Source organism: Ambystoma mexicanum, chromosome 3q (assembly GCF_040938575.1).
Source record: "Ambystoma mexicanum isolate Mex_15411 chromosome 3q, UKY_AmexF1_1, whole genome shotgun sequence".
Classification (NCBI taxonomy): domain Eukaryota; kingdom Metazoa; phylum Chordata; class Amphibia; order Caudata; family Ambystomatidae; genus Ambystoma; species Ambystoma mexicanum.
In genome coordinates, this window is record NC_090926.1 from 1,292,572,550 (window position 1) to 1,292,593,627 (window position 21,078).

General features: G+C 48.0%; 1 protein-coding gene across 5 annotated transcripts in view; it reads right to left on the bottom strand.

Moving 5' to 3' along the window:
* The window catches only part of RFX1 (regulatory factor X1), a 1,381,678-nt gene extending 1,379,331 nt beyond the window's left edge, over positions 1–2,347 (bottom strand). For 2 of the 5 annotated variants that reach the window (XM_069604382.1, XM_069604383.1), the window contains exon 1: positions 1,643–1,941. The gene's annotated coding sequence lies outside the window, so the exon portion shown is untranslated. Of the gene's footprint in view, positions 1–1,642; positions 1,942–2,002 lie in introns of those variants that run through there. The other 3 variants (XM_069604381.1, XM_069604380.1, XM_069604385.1) reach the window with 3 other exon arrangements.
* Between the last annotated feature and the right edge of the window lie 18,731 nt (positions 2,348–21,078).

Below are 21,078 nucleotides of genomic sequence, written 5' to 3' on the forward strand. Positions count from 1 at the left end.
AGTGATAGGGTCATCACAAAATGGCGGCTCCCTGGTGCCTGTTTTCACGTGCGTTTAATGGACGAAAACTCGGGTAAGGTCCATAGGAAAGTTTTCTAAAATCGAGCCACTTAGGCTTAAAAAAACATGGCCGACCCGTAGGGACAATAACATTTTTTACTAAACCATGCCTTTAACCCTGACTGGCACATGGAAATTGTTATAGATGCAAGCCCTGTGGGGCTTCGGGGCAATCGTGGCACAAACAAGCGGCGAAGACACTCACCCCAGGCACATCGTTGCCTATGCAAGCCGAGCCCTAGGCCTGCCGTAATCTTCCTACTCTCAGGTGGAGAAAGAAAGTTTGGCAGCCGTACAGGCCTGTGAGCATTTTCACAACTTTATCATTGGGAAGCGGTTCACCCTCATCACGGATCATCAAGCCCTACTATCCTTATTCGGCAACCCCCGCACCAAGATGCCCCCCAGGATAGAACGCTGGGGCATTAAACTGCAGGAATACGACTGACATTATCCACAGGCCTGGCAGTGAGAACAACCCCGCGGACTACCTATCACGCCACCCAGCCGGTAATCCTGTGTCCAGGGTGGGTGACACAGAATACATACATTTATGTAACCTCCGATGCACTCCCGCCAGCGGTATCACTACAGATGGTCGCTACCGCGTATGCTGCAGATATGTCCATGGCACTGGTGATCAGTCTGACTGAAAACAACAAATGGAAGGACTACCGACAAGCAGTCCTAAACCATCCAGGGGTGTGCAGAGGAGATAGACAGACTTGCCATGGTACATACTTAACTAGCCGTGAAAGACCACGCCCTGCTCTAGAGAGGATGCTGTTTAGTAATCCCTGTGGCACTCGGAGCTGAAGCGATAAAGACATCACATGAGGGACACAGAGGCCAGGACAACACCAAGCGCCAGCTCCGATGTCATGTGTGGTTCCCCTTTCTAGACTCAATGGTCGACAGATGGGTCAGGAACTGCATAGCATGCCATTGCACGGCCAGAGCAGAGCCGCCGGTCCCAATTAAACTGACACAGATTCCTGAAAGGCCTTGGGAAAGGTTTGTGGACGACTTCTATGGACCCATGGAGTTGGGAGAGTATCTTCTGTTCATTGACGAACACTCAAGATTCCCAATCGTCAAGAAGGTCACGACCACTGCATTTGCCCAAGTATCAGCAAAGTGCTGGTACAGCACCCAACCTCAAGACAGACGCGCAATTTGACCCAAAATCGTTCAACTTCACAGCTGTCAAGGCACCATGGTGACAGCAGAGAATGTGGACAAGGAAGTTACAAGGAACAGTTCTCAGTTCAAGCATTTTGTCAAGAGAGAAGAGGGAGAACCTCTGCAGTTAGATCCCGGATATGACCTCCCCCCCCCAGCATAGGGCTCCCTTCTCCCCTGGTATTTATGAACCCCCCCCTCCCCTCCATCCATATGGTGGCTCTAGTGATCCTTCCCACCTGACAGCAACAATGGCCCGCCTTCATGTTTCCATGGTAACCGTACTTTCGTCGACATTCACTAGATGGTCGCCATTTTGAATCGCCATAACAACGGCCGCCGCCCCACCTCCCCGCACCCCGAGTTCACTCTTCCACCCGCCCCTGCTGGCCCCGCTCACCTCTCCCGGGTGGGGGGTGGGGCCGCACCACACGGGCACCAGGGCCCAGCTGGGAGGGCGGAGCTCGCAGAGGAGGGGCTCGCGCGCGCAGGCGGGGCTCCGCCTCCGGAGGGGGGCGGGCTCAGCTAGGCCCCGGGCACCGCTCCGCGGCTTGTTGTTGTTGTCTCCCGTTGCCGGGCTCTGGTCGCCAGGGCTACCGTGGCTATGGCGCTCCGTCCTCACCCCGGCAACTGTTGCTACCCTCCCACCTCGTCATCAAGGCCCCGCCGCTTCTGATTGGGCTACTTGTCGAACGGCATGCCCCCTCCCCAGACTCCTATTCACACATGCAGCTGTCATTTGTGGATGTAGGACTCTCACTTGTTTTCCTTAATGTCAATCTTAAGTGTTGGGCCCGGTCCCCGAGGCTAAGCGAAGCGTCCCTCCTCATTTCATTGGCCGTTGCGGATGTCATTCTTGGTCCCCTGCACGTGGTTGGACTTTCGAGCCGCTTCTCTTGGCAGAGGCGGTCCCGGGTGCCGTGGAAGCCACCTGACAGCGGCGCTTCCAGCTGCGTGACGCAGTTGTTTTCCTGTAGCGCCCGCTGATTGGGCGCCCGGCTGTCGCTCTGCGCCTGATGTGTGGCTCGCGCCTGACGCGCACTTCCTGACTGAATGCCTGCGGCCTGGTGCTGCTGCTGCGGCGGCGGGAAGGGTGTGACTAGAAGAGCTCGACGACGATCCGACAGGCAACTTACCGCGCAGGCGGGGACGGGGCACCGGCGCGAGGAGGAGGCCCGGCTGCTGACACACGGGGCCTCCTTCTGGCTGCTGCGTGTGCTTCGTCTCAACAGCAGGCGCTGCACCTTTACGCTGGCTAGGGCTGAGGGGAGTCCAAGTTCTCTGAGGAGCCTGAGGGTTCAGAACTTTCAAGCACTTAGGTAAAGCAGGTACATTCAGTGGGAGATTCTGCCATGGACTACAAGAGGAAGACTGAAGACTGAGCTCTGCAAAGTTTATCTTGCCGCACTAGCCCAGGGAGACTGTGCCAGAGACTGAATGCTGAAACAGCCGAAATCTCGTACACTGTTTACCAGCTCTTCAAATTGGTATATATATCTTGCAATTGTAGAGGTTTGTTTCTTAGGGTAAGTATTGTGACTAATGAAAAGAGCAGAGTTCAACTTCCATCACTTGCTCAAAGGGGTTTCTTGCTCAGTCAGACATGTTTCAAAATCGAAATTGTGGTCATTGTGACAAATTGTTTCAGGTGCAGTGAACATGGAGCAACCGGTTCGGTGAAAAGGGATATTTGTCTGGTCCTGCACTTACTCTGAGGCCCTCTCAGGGGCACTCAAGGATTGGATTATTCTGTTCAGGGTCTGCGCTCCCTGCTCTGGAGCTTCCTCTGCAGAGTGGTAGATCCTGATCCACAACAGATGTTATTCCTGTTGTGCCCTGGGAGTGTCAGAGGGTAGATCTTCCTTCTGTTTTAGATGATTCTTTCTTCACCTCAGGCTGAGGGCTTTGGAGAGTACAACTCTCTTAACATAAGTCCATTGAGATCTTCAGAATGAATCTGTGGCTTTGAAGGGTGGAGAAGGAACTGAGCGAATCTGCTGAAGGGGTGGAACCCCCCTTCTTTCAAAGGCAAAAGTCCTCTGGTGACTGGACTAAAGCTAGCCTGCCTTAGTGGTCCAATCTCTGCTCTGGGTTGGAGTGCACTGTTAATGTCACACCCGAACTTCTCTGCTCAAGAGGAAGTGGACGGGACAGCAAGGAGACACTGAGAATCAAATTGGTGGAAGCGTTCTCCCATTGACCAGAGCCCTACTGCCTATCATAATCCTGCCCCTTCCCTTCTTACTGAGAACAAACACCTTATACAGATGTAGCACCCAGGTAAAACGGCTACTCCCTTTTGAATGTGTGTGCTCTCTTGATGCCTGGGCCCAGGACAGCTGACTGCTATGTGGCTATCTTGGGTAGAGAGGGCGTTACTTGCCCTCCCAAAGAGATCAATGTGGAGACCCAGCCTTACAGGCTCTCGTCCTGCCATTTGGCGGGCTACGTCTTGCTGACCAGAATACGTATCACCTTCCATAGTGGAGCTGGCTCACAGGAGCTGACACGTGCAATATTGATTGGAATGTAGTGGTTGTGATCATAAGTAGCACTATGCTTAAATATAGGCATAACCTTTATTTAAATTTTACCCTGCCACCCGCATGGGCAACTCATGATCATAATTTTTTGGTACAGTGGCGCATATCTTAAATGTCGCCTCTGTGGCGTAGGGACTTGGCTTTCTGTGCAGCTGTCACATGGGTATCTTGTGACCTTTTGAACCTGTTCTGTGCCACAAGTAGAGCAGGTGCGGCAGGGCACGAGTGCACTATGCTTTTGGCATCAAGTCAACAGGAAAGGGGAATCTAGTTGCAGATCACACCCTTTGTAAGATGGAATTGCCCCATTCTATTTGTTTTAAAATATAAAAAAAGAAAGTGAAGGCAAATCCCTTTTAACACACCATTCAGAATAAAGGCATTACACTAGGGAAATAGAACAGGAGATGGCGTTGCAAGGATAACCAGGTTTATTTGTACAGCATACTGAGGTTTATTTGTACCGAATACTAATATCAGCAAATGACTCTGCTGCTCGAGAGCGCTCTAATACATTTACAAACAATGACTTATAAACTCAAAACGCGTCATTCCATATAGTACCATTTGGGAGCTACTGATTGGAGGCACATTACACATGAGCCTGCTTAATAAGGGATGCCAAGCAGTAATAGGCCGGTTCTTTCCCGTCAATCTGGATCCACGTGGGTCAGCTGGGCTCAATCTTTTGGGGAAGGTCTGGGCTCACATAAAATGCACTGTTCTTATCTAAGCTAAACACGCTAAGAATGAAGATTAATTCCTTGTGGCAGACACTTGGGCGGCATGGGAAATGGTACCAAGGAGAAGGGTGGATAAAATACAGTCGTGCTGACCCACACATTCAGGACTTCATTGATACTGCAGTTCCCGCAGTCAAGGTCTCCACCGTGGGGTATGCTCTTTAATTTATACCTCCCGGCACCTCATGTTACCAGGGATGTGTTGCTGCTAGGAAGAAATACAGCAGCGCATACTTAGATCTTTTGTGGACACTGAACGCTCACACCATAAAAAACAAGTAATATCTGATAGACCAAAATATTGGACACACCCCATGAGGGAAAGAGACCAAGAGATAAATTGCAAGGATAACACATTTTATACAAGATAAAGTTAGCAAGCAAAGAACTCTGCTGCCCGAGAGCACTCTGCCAAACAATACACAGACAACACATAATAAACAGGTTTGACGTCACTGATGACAAAATAACATGCAGTGCTGTGGATTGGTAGGCCTGTATGGGACAGCCTGCTTTATAGGTGATGCCAGGCTGCAATTGGCTGCTGCGTCCCAGTTTGTCTAGTAGCAAGTGGGTCAGCTGGGCACATCTCTGCGGTGAAGGTCGCGTCAGAAGTGTAACATATCTAACTGTCTAACTAAATAACAGAAACTGGCACAGAGAGAATAAAGGCAAACATAAAAATCATGACATTAATGAGGGTATTTTAGAGAACATTGCCAGATATACTGGCATTCCAACCTCTGCACTGCTTTGGTGAGTAGAGGGAGGTATTCTTTGAACTCTTCACCTAATACTGCAGCGGTCGTGTGTGCATCTGACATTCTCCTCACTGGTGACAGTGGCGTTTGCATGCTTCTACCAGTTACTATTTCGTGGGAGGACAAGTGGTGGTCTTTGCTGGGTTGGGTGCGCAGCTGGAACAGTTCTAAGGGCAAGCAGTACACCCAGTTTTTTTTAGGGAGTGACACCATTTGGATAATCTGCTTTTAAGGAGGCCGTTGATTTTCTCGACCATTCCTTTGGCTTGTGGGTGGTCAATTGAGCACATCTTATGTTTTATTCCCAATAGTGTTGTTACCTCTTTGAATAGGTCATTTACAAAATGTGTTGCCTTGTCGGATCGTAAGTCATCACATATTCCCCAACGCGGGAACACTTCCCTTAAAAGGGAGTTTTCTTTTTTGCAGTTCAATTATTTGGGCAATAGGTAGTGCATTGTACCCATCATCTTTGGGGCTTTCTTATTTTGTTACTAATAGGCATCCAGCGTTCATTGGTTTTGGGAGGTATGCTGCTTCTTTGGCAGCCGCGTCCGCGTTACCCAGGGAAATTTCATCATTATTGTGAGTATGGGCTTGGCATTTTACTAGGGCCACTACTGAGGGCTCTGGAAGTGCTTCAATTAATTTTAATAATTCTGCATGTTGTACGGGGGACCTGTCTGCTCTCCTGAAACCCCCCCTCCTTCTCCATCTAGATAGTCCAGCATGTACCGTGGTGGTGACATATGCTGAATCAGAATAAATTGTCACTGCACATGCCTTTGCTGCATGCAGTGCTTCAATCAGTGCTACTAACTCTGCTGCTTGGGCAGAATAATGCATGGGTAACTGTGTCTGTGCCAGTACCTCGTATTCACCCTCTTCCATTCTCACTACTGCCCCAATATGCTTTTCACCTGTTTCTGGACAAATGGACGCTGACCCATCTACAAAAAACACTTCTCCTTGCTCCAATGCATTCTCGCTAGCTTTAGGAATGTCATCCCCCTCTCCCTCATAGGTGGCACAATCATGTTCTTGCATACCTTTTACCATGTATGGCTCTGTGAGGAACGTGGCTGGGTTTACTGTTTTACAGCGTACCACATGAACATTGAGGCTTGAAATGATGATATCATAGGTGGATGCCCTTTGGGTGGTGAGCGTGCTTGTTGACCTTTCAAATGGCAAACAGAGGGTGTTCAACGTAGAAAGTGACGAAGCACCCCTTTACAATTGTTGAGCTCTTCTCTATTGCATATGCGGCGGCTGCAAATGCCTATTCGCACGCGAAGCGCCCCTGCAATACTGAATCAAGTGTACCACTGTAGTATGCCAGGGGTTTGTGTCCCAGAGATGGTTTCTGTCAATACAGCTGTCATTAGGGTCCCATTTGAATGTGAAAATAAGTAGAATTCCCGCTCATAATCTGGTGTGGCGAGTACTGGTGCTGTGCTAATAAGTTATTTCAAGCTGTTGAATACTATCTGCGTGTCAGTGGTCCATGTTATGTTTCTTTATTTTTTTGTGCTTTCTTGAGACCCTGTAATAGGGGCCTAGTGTAAGCTGCATAATCCAGTATCCACGCTGTGCAGTAATAGCATATTCCTAGAAACCTCTGCTTGTCTTTGACAGCGTGTGGTCTCGCTGAGGCACGCACTATGGCCGCCCTATCTGGTATAATTCTCTTTCCATCTCTTGAAATTAGTTTGCCCAAGTAAAGAACCTCAGTCAGACAATACTGCAGTTTCTTTTTGTCCACCTTGTACCCCTGTGGGCGAGCAACTGAATAAGGATTATGGATTCCCTCCGACAACCTTCTTCATCCTCACTACAGACCGAAAGGTCATCTACGTATTGAATTATGGTGCGGGGATCCTGAATATTGCCGAGATCTTCGTGCAATATTCTGTTCAATATGCTTGTGCTCTTGCAGTACCCCTGGGGTAATCGCCGGTGTTCATATCTCCTCCCGCCCTTTGTAAATGCTATGAGGTACTGTAAGTCTGAATGTAGGGGTATTGAAAAAGAACACATTTTTCAAATCGACCACCGTGAAATGGGTGGCTTGTTTTGGGATGCTGCATAGAATTGATGCTGGATTTGGGACAAGAGGGAATTCCTTTTGGACAATGTCATTCAATGGGCGAAGTTTCTGAATCATACCCCCCTGTTGCTTTTTAAAGGGGTACACGCAAGTGTTACATGGTGGATTAGAGGGGACAATTATCCCTTGCTGTAGCAAGGCACTTAGTGTTTCTTCAATCCCTTCCTCCGCCTCCCTGGACAATGGGTACTGAGGCCACTAACCTCAACAATATATATGCTAAAATCTAAGCTTGGATGGCAATCAATGGCCTCTGTCTCAACCGAGATAAGACTGAAATCCTCATTCTTGGGCAAAAAAAACGCAACAACGAAGCTTAGCCCACAATACGCCAACTTCAACATAGACAACTCTACCATACCTGTATCATCATCCATCAAGACCCTAGGTGTTCACATTGACACTAACTTATCAATGAACAAACAAGTCAGCGCCATAGCCTCTGCTTCAGTGTTTAGCTCCAAACTCATCAATGCCATCAAACCCTACCTATCCGCCCCTAACCGTGTGGCCATAGCTAGAGCAACTATTGGCGCTAAACTCGACTACTGTAACGCTCTCCTAGCTGGCACCTTCGCCAAAAACAGCCCTCAAAGCCGCTATGAGCATCCCCAGAAGGGACCACATATCTCATGCGAGACAATCAGTAAGGTGGCTTCAGGTCAAAGACCTAATTACGATGACAATCCTTACCATCACACACAGGTGCATCAACAACACTGCTCCTACATAGTTCTCTGAAGCAATATCAAGGACCACCTCCACCCGCCCTACCGGAGCCCAGTACACCAACCAGCTACACATCCCGCGCATCAAGAGAGCGACTGCTGGAGGCCTAGGCTTCTACATTGCACCCCAACTCTGGAACTCGCTCCTCGCCACCATTAGAGCTGAAACGTCCATCTCTGCATTCCGCAATAACCTCAAATCCACATTTCTTTATTAGTACTACGACCACCTCTTCCACCCATGCCATGTATCTTGTATTATAATCCGAAATGTAATATAACTATTGTAATTTTTGTGTATATATTGCCTTTGACTATGTAACTAAGCATGTACTGTAACAAGTGCCATGATGTCCGCGGACTGATGTGTGCTATATAAATGCTAATAAAACAAACAAAACAAACGCACACTCTGGACAGTATAGCTCCTGGTTTTAAGGTGATCTTTACTGGGTTCACTTCTCTAAGTAGCCCCACATCATGGGGGTTGGTTGTCTACAGGTGAGAGGCTGTTGTTGCGTTTCTGTGTTAATAGGAATGTGGTGCACTGACGACGGCCATGAGGGGACTCGATACCTATGTTTTGCACCATTACCTCACAAGGGATACTTATTTCCAGAATAATTTCCCCGTCATTTTCGTTATTCGTGAACAGTTCCTCATCTGATAATTCGTGCAATGGTATGTTTGGGTCAATGCATAACACTGTGCGCCACTCACAGCCATGCTTGTCCATTCCTATAGCCACTATCCTCCTTGCAGAGTCCTGTACTCCTTCTAAATCTAGTGACCATATCGTATCCGCAACCATTTCTGGGGCAGATACAGAGCGGAACACAAAATCAGAGGGCACCCCATTCCTTTCTAGTCGGCTCGGGTACTGCTCTGGCCAGGACCCTGATCCTGTATACAAACATGTAGAGGATCTATACAAATATGTCAGGATCTACTGGTACTCCCCTCACCTTTAATTCATTAGCCATGGTGTGTATCAATAGCATTGTCCTGAGGGCGCACATGCCGGGAGGGGAACAAACAATTCCTCTGTCCATGAATGATATTGTCATATTCAACTTACTGGGCAAATCCCGCCCCAGAAAATTAACAGGTGAACTTTCATAATGGAGTAGGGGCGCTCATACTGTTTCCCCCCCCTTTTTGACATCCAAATCTTCTGTAAAAGGAACTGTGACTATAGCCCCAGAGAATCCCTGCATCTCGAGATTTTTGCCAGATAGCGGAAACTCACCTTTACATACACATGATTTCTCTGACCCATAAAGATGAACTGCTTGTTTCCTATGTCTGCCCCTACCAGTGGTTCCTCGTCTAGTCTTAAGGTAGTGGATAGGACTGGACCCGCAAGTGCTGTCTGTGGGCTGTCCTAATCTGGGTGTGTATCTGTTCCAGGGCAGGAGAAAATATTATCACTGAGCATGCATGCCCCGTTGATGGGGGGCCGGTGCGCCATTTGCAGTAGTGCCAAGGGTGGTTGTGGCGATGAGCCATCTGATTTGATTGTGTTTGTCGTGTTTGCATTCTGTGTGGGGGATGTCGGAGTGTGCTATAGCTAGGGGGTGGTCGCTGATGGGGCTGGTCATCTTCCTCATATGTCCCTTTGGGGAGGCCATAGGGGCTTCCCGGATCGGGGTGTCCTCATTGCTGTGATTGTGGTGGGGTTGGTTATATTGATAGTTACCACCTTGTCTACTGCGGCATTCTCGTGAAAAGTGTCCCCATCTCCCACATGACCAGCATTGCACTGTATTTCCTTCCCCCTGGGTCCTTGTCCCCCGTGACCCTCTCCTCTTTGTCACCAGAACCCACCTCGTCCTCGCACTTGTCTTACTTGCCATTGGGGTTCTGAATATTGCTGGTCTCCTCCACATCGCTCCTGCCCATTGTTTGCCCATACCGGAGCCATCCTAGCCTGTGTTGCTATTGACACTCCCTCACCTTCTCTCAGCTGTTCTGAGGGCAGTGTTGCTGTTACTGCCGCAACCTTGACTAACTTACTCTGTACAAGTTTTGCTTCTTCAGTTAATCTCCACCAAATTGTTTATTTTTCACTCTTTGATCCTCCTGCAGTGATGTACTATGATGCTCTGAATTTCAGGCCATCCTTTGGCTTCTATCCCTGCTATTGTTAAATGATGCCCCATCATGTGTGTCGTTGCTTATGGTGACACCTGGGAACCCTGCATTCACCCAAACTGAGTGCTTGATCTCCCACTGTCGATACTAAGAGGCTTTTAATATTTCCTAGGGCCAGGGGCACCCCTGCAGTATTCTTTTCAAATACGTACATTTATTTTCTCGTACCTGCCATGAGTGGGGGGAGGGGTTTTAGGAGGTTGTTTTTATACATCTGTGCCCAAGGTACATAGTGGGGCCTACCTGCCCCTTTATGAATAAGGGGCATCTGTAGTTTTGATTTTACTTTCCCACGGTTTGCTTTTGTTCCTTTCTTTTATGCCAATGCTATCCTTCTCACTCTATTCCAGAGCCCCCCTCCTCCTCAGTAACCCTTGGAGATCCTTTGTACCTGCTGTAACCCTCCTACTGCCCCCTCCTCGGATTCATCAAAAGCACTCCGGCATTCCTCATCTCTGAGGCCACTGTATCATATACCACGCTTTCTATCTACCCCTCCCGCTCCACTCGAGCAACCGTATTGGGGTGCTATCTACTCTTAAGAGGGAGCCCCCTGATTTCCATTCATCTTCTGGTAGGAGAGAGGAGCTTTTTAATGGTGGGGCCCTCCTCCAAATGGCTGGGTTGTCTCGTAAATAGCCCATAATTGTGCCAGTTCTGTTTGGGTGGACGTTAATGCTACCTCCAGATCCCGAGTAGTCGATCCTATGGGGGCTGGGGTAATTGTCAAAGGAACATAGGGAGGTGGAGGCACTGTACTGGGTGTAATTGGTACTCTCCCTTCCGATACATAGGTTAGATCTGAGTACCCCTTTGCGGGTCTCGTGAGCAATTGGTATATCTTTTTGGGTTCTTCATTCCCTTTTTCCCGTGCTCGTGTTCTTCCAAGAGCCTCCGATTCGCGGTCTATCCACAATGCTTGGTCCTCTCCCTGGTGGCCGCACCCAGCTCAGGTGAGCAGCGGGGTATTCGCAAAGCGAGACCCACAAGAACCTTTTTCTTCTGCGTATGCATTTATTGGGGACAGGTCAGCCGTAGGTGGGGATGGCCCTTCCGGATATGCCCTGGATCTCGCAATTACGGGGGTCTCGAGGAATGCAAAAGGAGTCACCAAATGAAGGCTCACACCCTAAAAAACACATAATATCCGATGGACCAAAATAATGGACAAACCCCGTGAGGGAATGAGACAGAGATCAATTGCAAGGATAACAAATTTTATATAAGATAAAGTTAGAAAGCAAAGAACTCTGCTGCCTTAGAGCGCACTGCCAAGCAATACACGGGCAGCACATCATAAACAGGTTTGTCATCACTGATGACAAAATAACATGCAGTACAAGACAGTGCTGTGGGTTGGTAGGCCTGTATGGGACAGCCTGCTCTATAGGTGATGCCAGGCTGCAATTTGCTGCTGCGTCCCAGTCCGTCTAGTGACACGTGGGTCAGCTGGGCACATCTCCGCGGTGAAGGTCTGGTCAGAAGTGTAACATATCTGTCAAACTAAATTACAGAAACTGGCACAGAGAGAATAATGGCAAACATAAAAATCATTACATGAATGAGGGTAATTTAGAAAACATTGGCAGATATACTGGCATTCCAACCCCTGCACTCAGGGATTCATAGATCCCAGGACCCTACTCACAGGTGTCTCCCCCCTGTGGGTTTTGACATACCTGATGCCTCATGATCCGATTAGACATGTTAGTTTTAGGCAGAATATATTGGTGCACATGATTAAGTCTGTGGTGGGTGTCCTTGAATGGTCAGTGTTAGGGGGTCAGATGTGTATCTGTATCAAAGAGAGCGAAGGGTGAGGGACCATGGCCTGGTGGGGTGGGGGTCCGGGGAGCATGGGTAAGTTTGTGGAGATGGATGGGCACATGAGCTGGGGCCTGTTCTGGTCTCACACAGTGCAGTGAGCTCATCTGGTATGAAAAGACACTAAACATTTGCAACAATAAATGCCTGGACTTCTGTGAGAACAAAGCTCGCGCTTAGCTGATGGGGTGACAGTGGCTTGGGATGTCTGTGCGAGGTGCTGGGGAAGGGAGAGCTGAAGTTACAGAGAGATCACTTTTAGGGCCTAGTAAAAGATGGCGTCTGGTGCAACACAAATTGGAGTCGCTAGGCATCGATATTGGTTTGGTTATTCGTATGATAGCTACTGTTATTTTTGTGGATGATTGTCATGGGGGTGAGGGCGTCTCCCCCCCATAGCCTACGTGGCCTATGCACTGCGGGAATGGTAAGGGGGCCTGGGACAATGTCACCTCTCCCCAACAACACTATATTGGGTTTGGGACCTGGGGGTTGCATGCTTATCAAGGAATGCAGAGGTATGGGGCTTGAGTCAGTGGTGTGGGACTGGCTCTGGCCTGGCAGGGTTGGGGTTAGAGGCTTAATGGCAGTTTTAGTGGAGATAGATGGACGCAGCGCTGTACCTGGTGTTGTCTCATGCTCTTGCAGGGCGCATTTGGGTGGAAGATACTAAATATTTGTAACACCGAAGGGACGAGGGGGAAGTGGACTTGTGTGGGAACATAGCCCTTGCAAAGCCAGTGGGCCTCATTACAACCCTGGCGGTAGCCGTGCCTGTAAAACGGGCACGGCTGCCACCAGAGTTGCATTTTTTTCCCGGTGCCCAGAAATGGGCAATTACCAAGTCATTACGGCCTTGCCGGACCCGCTATTTGTCAATTCCTGGGCGCCGGAAAACATTCTTTCCCATTCGAGCCCCATAGGGCTCAATGTGAATGGGGAAGCGGATGCACAGGCACCGTTATCAACGGTGCCTGTGCATCCGAAATGCTGTACTCGCGGGTGCCTTTCATTCGAATGAAAGGCACCTGCGAGAGTTTGCCGGTCTGGATACAATGGTACCGGCAAGCTTACTGGTACCGTTGTATCTGGACCGGCAAGCTCGTAATGAGGCCCAGTGTACTGTGCATACTGTGCGAGTGTGCAGGTCATATATATATCCCCCATCGCCCGCCAAATCCACCCACATTTTCTTATAGTCATTAGGATCCGGAGGAGGTACAATGGTTGTGTGTACAAGGTGTCCACTATATCTCCAAGAGGGAGGGGGGACCATGCGGTGTGCAGGGCTGTCAAGTTGCTCTGTTTGATTGTATGCCTCCTTTGTTTCATGAGGTACTTATTATTCCCTATAGTCACCATCATCATTGCACTATTAGGTACAGCTTTGGCACAACACCAGAGACCCAATTGGCATGTGCAGAACATCCCTAGGATAACCACGAAGATGGGGACTAACATCTTTACCAGTCTTCCCAGCCATGATGTGACCCAGTTAAAGGCCATAGTGAACCAATTGTCTTCCTGGTCCCCGGCTTCCTTTTCCATTTTCGCCCGAAGTTCATGCACTGCCGCAATGACGTGTGATAGTGTCCCATTCTCAGCATCTTCAGAAGCTAAGAATGTGCAACATGAACTTCCGATCTTTTTGCAAACACCTCCTTCCATAGCTGTTGGGGTGTCCAACACGTACCTATTTTGCATAGCCATTAGTCTTGGGGCCCTTAGTTCCACTTTTTTGACATTGAATCCTTGCTCAGTATCGTTTGCCAGCTGGATCAGTTCCCATCAAATGATTTTGAGCCATTTCGCATTTTCTTGTGTTTGGATGCTGAGTATTAGGGATGCAAAAAATGTGTCTGCTGAATTATAGAGCTTATATTCATCTGGTATCCATGCAAGCAGGTCGGATGAATTTTGAGACAAGTAGTTTGAAGAACGTTTCTTTCTTCTCAGCTGATCATGGCATTTCCTTTCAGGGAGTATGCGGAATTCTGAAGGTGGCATAGTGGGCATTACTTCAGTGGTCAGGAGCACTGTTTGTTCTTTATCTGGTAATGTTCCCTCTTTTGGTGCTCTTCTGGTACTACCAGCAGAGCCGAGTGCAGCATTGTAAGTGAACAGTAGCCCCTCCAAGATGGCGGGAGGTGCAAGTATGCCTTCTAGCCGCAGACCCAGTAGTTATCCATCAGTGCTGCAATGCCTTTTCAGAGATCTGGAATTAGTCTGGTTCTGTTACATCGTTTGTTTGACTCCATTGAGACAGTTCCTTCGCTGCAAAAGCATAGTTCATAGCTTTCTTCTTGGTGCACCTTCACTGACATCTCTAGTGCTGTGATTCATGTGAGTTTTGCAACATGCTCTGTGCATTTTGTGTGCACACTTTCTCTACAAGGGCTGGTGATTTTTCCGAATATACAAGTCCTTCTGCTTTGCACACAAGAGTTGTCTCTTGCCACTTATTGTCCGTATACTTTGCCCTTTGTATAGCCAGGTGCGCTTCCTTGAAACAATTGAGGTTGGTGGAACTCGTCTTGCATTTTCGGTTATCTGGCTCAACAAGTCGTAGATCGATGTTGCGTGCCTCGAAAGTGCCTTTGATCCTACGTAGTGCAAGATGAATCAGACATTGTGTCTCTATTAAGGGTACCTCTTGTGGTACTAAGACCTTGGGTGCCCCAGATGCGTGCAGTATTAAGGAACAAACGTATTAACTCCTGTTAGTCGTTCGCCTTCCCATTGTGCTCATGTCAGAGTACGAACTGTTTGAGTGTTCGAGATGACAAAGGTCTTCCACTGCATCTAATCCTAAACCATGATATGCATCATATTTATGTTGGCGCGTCTGCCTCTTCTTTCTGTCACGTGGGCTTTCTTCCCATTGGCGTTGCATCGCTAGTGATGTTGGTATTGCATAAAGATTGTTTTACCCCTGGCATTAGACTATTGCATATTGTGGTTCGGGAGCCACTACATGTTGCATTTGTGCCATTATACATTGTTCCATTGGTCGGCATGGTGAGTAGTTCAAATGTCGTGACTGGTGTACATTCATTCATGTTCAAGTGTGGGCTGGAATTTGTTATTGTATCAGGGAAGGAGGTAGGGGTGTGGATGGTTTTGGTCACTGTGGTATGCATAAGGACAGAACTAGATGCAATGGGTGGCACTACAGTTACGTTTAAGGGCGATCTAGTAATATTTAAGAACAAGTTTGTTTTGTTCCGATGCAGGCTTGTAATGTTCAAGGGTATACTCCCATTCCAGGTCCATTTGTATCCATCCCAAGTCCATTTACCTCCTTGCCCCCCTTCTTTTAGATGGCCAGCCCAGATAAAACATGTGCACCAATATATACCCAACACAAAAATGCATACTGTGAATAAAATTGCTGTGAAATAGAGCCCACAGTCGTAGCCGTAGGCCCTAGTAAAACTTATTCTACTTCTATTCATTTGAAGAATCTCTCAGTGGTGTCTCCATCATCGTTGCATCTGCGGAAATCTGGAAAAAAACGAAATGGGTAGGAGATGGGTGAGAGAGAGAGAGAGAGATATGTTTAGTTTCATTAGCTTATGCTCTAGCAGCAATGCATGTACTCTATTACATTTCACATGCACAAATAATGTCGGCATGGAACTACTGTTTTGAGGTAGTGTTGTTGTCTGTTTGGGCACATCGGAGAGGTGTATCCAATATCTCGGCTCCTTTACTTTTACTGCAAGAGGGGTGGAAAACACTACTTCATAGGACCCATGGTACCTGGGTGCGTTCCACTTTCGGACAAAACTCCTGACATAGACCCACTCTCCAGGTAACAATGGTTGGCTGTGTCTGCCAGTGGGCTCAATGTTGTCTCTCTGTCTTTTGTGTGGGGTGTGCTATTTGTTTTGAAATGCACCTTGTTGCCCATGTGAGTTGGGTTAAGTATAGCTTGAACTCCACTCAGAATTGTAGCAGCTTTATGATCATCTGATGTTGTTCTCACTGGTGATAGGGGTGTTTGCATTCGTCGACCAGTACTATTTCATGGGGGGACATGTGGTTAGCCTTACTGGGCTGCGTGCGCAAATGGAATAGTGCTAAGGGCAGGCAAAACGCCCAATTCTTTTTCAGGATATTACATAGTTTTTAAAGTCTACTTTTAAGGAGGACGTTGATTCTCTCCACCATCCGGTTTGCTTGTGGGTGGTAAATGGAGCACATTTTGTATTTAATCCCTAATAGAGTGGTCACCTATTTGAACAGCTCATTGAAAAAATGCATCCCAGGATGTCGCACACTCCCCATCAGAGGAAAACCTCTCTGATAAGAAATGTTGCAGCACACTTGGCGTCTGGGTGGGCACATGGGCCAGTTTCAACCCACTGTGAAAATGGACACACCACCACAATTAGATATCGTGGCCCATTGCATCTTTCTCCCATGTCTGCATAGTCAATGTGCAGCTCACAGAAAGAACCCACAGGGCGGGGTAATGTCCCCCTCAGAGTTCTTATTGTCATTCCTATGCTGAACACTTTGCACGTAGTACATTGGGCCACCATGTTTGTCAGGTGTTCCTGTGAATTTGGGATAAATCAATCTTCCTGAAGATCGGCTACAATATGATATGGCATTTGTAACGCGCCTATACACAAGTGTTTCAAGGCGCGAAACACAATGTGTTGCTTAGGACTGTGAGATGGGAACACATGCCGTGTAAAGTAATTCTACTGGCATCACTTCTTTTCCTGTTTGCTGTCTCCACAAGAGGCCTGTCAGTGTTTGGATGCACCCATGAGCCATAGTTCTTGTTGTTCTGCTAGTGCCCTGTGCTGTAGTTCGAGGATCTGAGCTATGGGGAGGGCAGTGTATGCATCCATGGATTGTCCCGAACTAGAGGATGTCATGACATATTCTGCTAACATAAGTACTGGGAGATATGCCGCCTCCTTGGCTCCCTCAGCAGCAGCAGCGTTTCCCAATGAGATTTCATCTGTGTTGTGGGTGTGAGCTACGCATTTAATGACCACCACTACAGAAGGATCTGCAAGGGGGTGAAAATAATGCATTTGGTAAGTCAGCGTGTTGTACGGGGAGCCATCATCTCTTCTCAATGCCCTCCTTCTCCAGCATGACAGATCTGCATGCACCGTTGTGGTGGCATAGGCAGAGTCTGAATACATAGTTACATAGCTCCCTTTTGAAGCCTGCAGGGCTTCTATGAGAGGCACGAGTTCTGCGGCTTGTGCGGAATAGTGTCTGGGTAATCTTTTCATGACCAGTGTTTCATATTTTCCCTCTTCTAAACGCACCAATGCGGCCCCAACATTTTTCCCCCGTGTCATGGTCCATGGATGCTGACCCGTCAATGAACAGTACTTCTCCTTCCTCTAAGGTGCTGTCTTTGGCTTTGGAGATATCGTCACCTTCCCCTTCATATGTTGCGCAATCGTGTTGTATGTCCTCAGCCGTACATGGCTCGGTGAGAAACGTGTCAGGATTTACTGTTCTGCACCGCACTACAAGGATGTGAGAACTGGACAGTATTATCTCATATGCTGATGCTCGTTGTGTGGTGAGTGTGGACTTGGCTCGATCCAATATATGGAATGGTGAATGCTCCACGTACAGTGTCACGGAGCACCCCATGAAAATTGTGGAACTTTTTTTCAATTGCAAAGGCTGGTTCAGCAAGAGCCTGTTCGCATGTGAACTATCCTTGCATGCCAGAATCAAGCGTGCTGCTGTAATACGCCAGAGGCTTGTGCCCCATAGAACTCAGTCAGCACTGCTGTCATGAGCGTGCGGATTGAGTGGGAGAAGATGTAGCATTCCTGAGTGTAATCGGCGGTGACGAGGACAGGAGCGGTCGAGATCACTTCCTTTAAATAATTGAAACTCATCACCATTTCTGCCTTCCACTGAATTGTGATGCCCTCCTTCTTTGCCTCCTTGAGGCCCTGTAGGAGCAGCCTTGTATATGCTGCATAATCTAAGATCCATGCTCTCCAATAGTTGCAGAGCCCTAGAAACCTCTGCATGTCCTTCACTGTGAAAGGCATGGGAGTGACACACACTGTGGCTGCTCTGTCTGGAATTATTTGCTTTCCATCTTGGGAGATAAGTTGCCCTAAGTAGAGCACTTCTTGTAAACCGTACTGGAGCTTTTTCTTATTGTCATAAATCACCAATGTATCAATAAAAAAGGATACGGTAACAAAAAAAGGATACAATTGGTAGGGCACTTCCGGGTCCTTTTTCACACGACTTGATTGTAGGTAAGTCAAATTAGACCTTACAAATGATACAACTCTCTGACTGATGAAACGGGCAGAGAGATGGATCACTGGAAAGGGTGTGGGTTTTGTATCGGAAGTCAGCCTAGGATAGATAAAGTATCATAAGAAACTGTCCCGATCTCAACTCACTATGATAGCACAGTATTAGCATTAATTCAAAAACACTGACCTTATGGCAAAAACTGAAGTATCCAACAAAAGTCTCTTGAAGAAGCCAGGAGTTGAACCAACGACAAAGGAGGGGAAGATTAGTAAGGGAGACTTACCCCGAACAGCACGAAGCTCACGCTAGATACCGGGTTGGTGCGCCACAGGATAGCGTCCAAAGCACTGTGCACAATCACCTTCCAATAGTTCATGAAATACTTCCTTCCCACGAAGAACAAAAATTAGAAGTTCACCTGTTAACTATCACAGGTACCAAAGGTTCAAAGTAGTTCAGAAAACCACATGCAGGATTGCACGTGACGGCGTACATGCAGCCAGGACAGCCGCGCTTGCAGACAGCGTCCGCGTGGAGATTTGGCACGCGAACAGGGTACACGCAGCCCAGGACAGCCGTGCTTGAAGACCGCGTCCGCGTGGAGATTTGGCTACACGAACAGGATACACGGCTCCAGGAAATAGCGTGTGGAGGAAAATACGCTACAAAAGGCCAAAGAAGTTCCTGAAGGGAATGCGAGGACGCAGGTCCAGAGTTCAGCTACAAAAACATAAAAAATGATTTAATCAGAAGCAGCGAGCGACGTTTCCACACTGCTTATGTACGTACTGCCGTAATACACGTGACGGAACCAAGTCAGGTGAATTTAACGACGTGAAAAATGCAGACGTCGTTTTCCTGGCACTGCATCAAACAACCTCCATTTCGAATAGAACGGTCTAGCAGTTCTATGGGCGTAACTCATTCTGTGTGGAGAGGTTGTTCCCGGTCCAGAGATATGTCCAGCAGGCATGACACTTATCCACTTTGTACCCTTTATTTGTTAGCAACTGTAAGAGAGCAATGGAATCTTTCTGATAGCTCTGTTCACTGTCACTGAAAACCAGTAGGTCATCGATGTATTGGATCACTGTGCTAGGCACCTGAATGTTCCCTAAATCTTCATGTAGTATCCTGTTAAAAATACTGGGGCTTTCACAGTACCCCTGGGGCAAGTGACAGTGTTCATAGCGCTCTCCTCCCAGGGTGAATGCTGGAAGGTATGTGAGCCTGGGTCGAGGAGCACTGGGAAGAATGCATTTTTCAAATCTACCAAGTGAAGTGGGTGGTTTCCTTGGGAATGCGGCACAAAATGGATGCTGGGTTAGGAACTAATGGAAATCCTTTCTGTACAATGTCATTAAGGAATGCGGCACAAAATGGATGCTGGGTTAGGAACTAATGGAAATACTTTCTGTACAATGTCATTAAGGGGCCTTAAGTCCTGAATCATCCTCCAACTGCCCCCCCATTGCTTTTTTGATCGAATAGATGGCCGTATTGCATGGTGAGGTATAAGGCACTATAATCCCTTGATGTAACAGTGCCTGCACTGTCTCCTGTATTCCCTCTTCTGCTTCTCTTGATAGGGGGTATTGTTTGACCCGTGGGAGTATAGCCCCTGGCTTCAGGGTAATTTTTACGGGTGTTTCTTCTTTTACCATGCCCACATCATGGGGATTTGTGGTCCACAAATGTGGTGTGGGCGCACTGAAAATCACTTTCACAGAGGGGGGGGGGAGAGCAGCCCACGGACAATAGCCAAAAGGGGACTCTGCACTTTTCTGTACTGCACCATATATCACAAGGTATACAGATCTCGAGGATTATTTCGCCATCAGTATTGTCATCTGCAAAAAGGTCCTCATCTGTCACTTTTCATAGAGGCACATTGGGGTCAATGCAGAACACCATTGGCACCCGTGGGGGTCAGTTCCTAGTACTACAATTCTTCTCACAGACGCAAGCAAACCTGCCAGATCTAATGTCAAAATTGTGCCAGCAACCACTTCGGGAAGCGCCACAGGTTGGAAAATGAAAAGCAAGTGCTCTCCACTCTTTCCTGGTAATCTGGGGGACTGCTCGGGCAAGTACTCGGATACCATAAACAAGCATGTCTTTGTTGACAGGAATGCCCCTCACTACCATGTCACTGGCTATGTATCACTAGCATAGCCCGAAGGGAGCCCATACCAGGTATGGCGCAAACAATCCCCCTGTCTGTGAATGATATTATCATATTCAGTTTCCTAAGTAAGTCCCTACACAGTAAGTTAATGGGGGAGTAGAGGAGAGGCGCTAATAGAAACTTCCCTCCCATCTTGACACCTAAATCTATGCAACTGTTAACATAGCCCCAGAAAATCCCTGCATGCTAGAGTCTTTCCTTATGGCGAGAAGTTTCCTTTACAAATGCACAACTTCTCCACTCCCGAGTCCACCATAAAGATAAATTGCGTATTTCCATCTCTGCCCCCACCAGTGTTTCCTTTTCTGTATTGAAGGACATTGACAGTACTGGACACGTAGGTGCTCTCTGTGGGCAGTCCTGGTCCGGGTAAGTGTATGTCCCTTGGAACGAGAAGGGGTCCCCCCCCTACCACTGTGGTTCCCTGGTATGGGGCTGCTGCACATTGGGTGCAGTGGCGAAGGGGAGTCTGCTTTCTGAGACCTGTTTGGGGTTGGTGTGGGTGCATGGTGTGTTGC